The sequence below is a fragment of the Octopus bimaculoides genome, chromosome 13 (assembly GCF_001194135.2).
Source record: "Octopus bimaculoides isolate UCB-OBI-ISO-001 chromosome 13, ASM119413v2, whole genome shotgun sequence".
In the NCBI taxonomy this organism is placed as follows: Eukaryota; Metazoa; Mollusca; class Cephalopoda; order Octopoda; family Octopodidae; genus Octopus; species Octopus bimaculoides.
In genome coordinates this window covers 38,789,311-38,792,411 of record NC_068993.1, presented here as the reverse complement: position 1 = coordinate 38,792,411, position 3,101 = coordinate 38,789,311, and positions in this window count along the sequence as shown.

The window sequence follows — 3,101 nt, the reverse complement described above, 5'->3', positions numbered from 1 at the left end:
TTGATTTTTGCCTTTTGATTTTTACCTTTAATCTTTTATAAACACTCCATATTAGTTTGAGATTTATTAGGTTTAAACTGTTCATATCTCTCACATACTGTATCATTTTCATACTTGTCAAAAACAGCAGAAAAAAATATTTTTAAAAAATTAAGTAAACAGGAAATTTTGTAGCGATCTATGTATCATACTTAATGTAGATACACCATTGATAGGCCAGTTACTGCATGTATTTGTTCTGAAATAACGTTACTTAGGGATTTCTTGTGTTTTTAACATAATAAGTATCAGAAAGAGATGAAAATTCAACCCAACAGTACCAATGTATTTCAGCCTTTTTGGACATTTTCAATGATGCAAGCCACTTGTTCAAATGAGAATTCTTCATCTCTGATATAGGGGAAAAGAACAAAGTGGTCACTGATGTTGCAAATAGCCACTTAATTGATAAAAATTCAATATATGCAATTGAGTTGAAAAATCTGTTTTTACCCAGTGGTGCATAACTAAAGCTAAAGAAAGACCAAGATATGAAAGAATGGACATCAGGTCCAAGGTTGTGACACAAGGGGCAGAACACCAAAAATTGAGTCTTTTGTTAAAGCTATAGGGGTAATGATAATTTCAGACGTGGGTATAACAGCAGAAATTTTAAAGGTGGCATTAGCCAATCACTTTTGCTCCCCAGTACATGGAAGGTATTTATTTTATTGCTAACAGTAGGATGAAAGACAATATTGAACTTCAAAGGTTTGAATTCAGAATGAAAAGAGTCATAGCCATATATTACACAGTATTTTGGTTGATATTAACCCACTATTAACCCCATACTTCTGCTAACCCATTGCCCTTCATCGACCTAAAAGTACAGAAAAGCCGGCCATCACTCATGAGAAGGTAGGATTTGGTAACATGCATTAAACTTTTTCTATTTGTTTCTAAAAGTCCTATGTAGTTGCATTCAGATATAGACACCTTCTTGGCCCTCCTAACTTTGATGTACCTGAACATCCACGATATAACTCCTGGAGAAAGAGAGAGAAAGTGAATGGGGAGGGAGAGAAAGGTTACACCGACACCAGGCAGGTACTTATTAACTTGTTAAATAGACTTTAGCTATGGGAAATGAAGTGCCATGCCTAAAGATGTCCCATACACTGCCCAATTCAGTGTTGGTTTGCTTACATCTGCATAATTTAGCCGTCAAGCAAAAAGAGACCAATGGAACAACTACCAGACGTAAAAGAACTAGGGTCAATTTGTTTGACTAAAAGCCCTTCAAGGCAATGCTCCAGCATGGCCACAATTGAAAAGACTGAAGTGAGATAAAAGATGCATCTATGATCCGATCATCAATATTCTGTTCCACTGAATTAGGATAAGACATTCTTTTATTCTTTTACTTGTTTCAGGCATTTGACTGTGGCCATGCTGGAGCACCACCTTTAGTCAAACAAATCGACCCCAGGACTTATTCTTTGTAAGCCTGGTGTTTATTCTATCGGTCTCTTTTTGCCAAACCGCTAAGTGACGCGCATGTAAACACACCAACATTGGTTGGTTGTCACGCAATGGTAGGTTAACAAACAGACACAAATAACAAATCCATCCATCCATACATACATACATACATACATGCATACATACATACATACATATATATAAATATATGATGGGCTTTTTTCAGTTTCTGCCTACCAAATCCACTCACAAGGCTTTGGTTGGCCCAAGGCTATAGTAGAAAGCATTTGCCCAAGGTGCAACGCAGTGGGACTGAACCCAGAACAATGTGGTCGGGAAGCAAGCTTCTTACCACATAGCCACTCCTGCACCTTAGAAATTAAAGGTAATTATATGTAAAGGTAAGATCCAAGGATCGAGGTGTAGGAAGTTAGTAAGCATCAAGCAGTTTGTAGACGATATAAAAGTACAACTTTCAGAAACAATAGTGATTTAATGCTGAACACAGAACATAAAGAAAGAAAGTATCAATGACTAAATCTTTTATCTTTAACTTGTTTCAGTCATTAGATTGTGACCATGCTGGGGCATCGTCCTGAAGAACTTTAATCAAAAATCGACTCTAGAAGCTGGGTGCTCTTTTCAAGCCTGGTACTTATCCTATGGGTCGCTTTTGCTGAAACGCTAAATTACTGGGATGTAAACAAACCAACATCACTTGTCAAGTGGTTGTAGTGATAAACACAGACACAAAAACACACACACACACATATATATATATATAATACACACACACATATATGTGGTGGGGTTTTTTCAGTGACCCTCTACCAAATCCACACACGAGGCTTTGGTCAACCTGAGGCTATAGTAGATGACCCTTGCCCAAGGTGCTTCAGTGGGATTGAAACTGGAGCCATGTCGTTGGGAAGCAAACTTCTTACCACACAACCATGCATGCACCTTGATGTATGATGAAAATCATTGGTATTTAATCCCCTTCTCCATCATCATTATCCTCCTCCTCATCATTTTCATCGCCATTGTCATCGTCGCCATCATCAAACTTATCATTATTGTTTTCTTTCTTCTTTCCTCTGTTTCCTTGAATGGGGTGGGTTTTACCCAGGCAATGCTTTATGGTCATACACCCTCCTTGTCCTCAACACCTTTAGTCAGCAATTACAAAGCCTAGGGATCGGTTATACCTATCTGAAAATTAGAATATTTCATAATAAAATGCAATAAATATATGTTTATATATACAGGTTGACCCAAAAGTAGGTTTACAGTTATTCAACTATCTCTTTCGCATTCATATATTAAGTTTAGATCTTAATTATAAAAGAAATACGAAACCATTATTCTCTGATAATTAAGTTAATTTTGTCAAGCTCCCTTTTCAGTTTGTAAGATAGAAATTCAAATGTAATAAAATGTTTTAAAAGAAATTTAAAGTGCCTATGTGATAACTGTAAACCTACTTTTGGGCCACCCTGTAGATATATCTGTGTTTTAAATGGTTATTCAACCTTTGACTTACTCTTATGGTTTCAGTTTCAATACACACTTGCAGCTTATTAAAGCAATTGCTAGATAAATAGAATTCTGCATTTCTGTAAAAATGTATTTCTTCATTA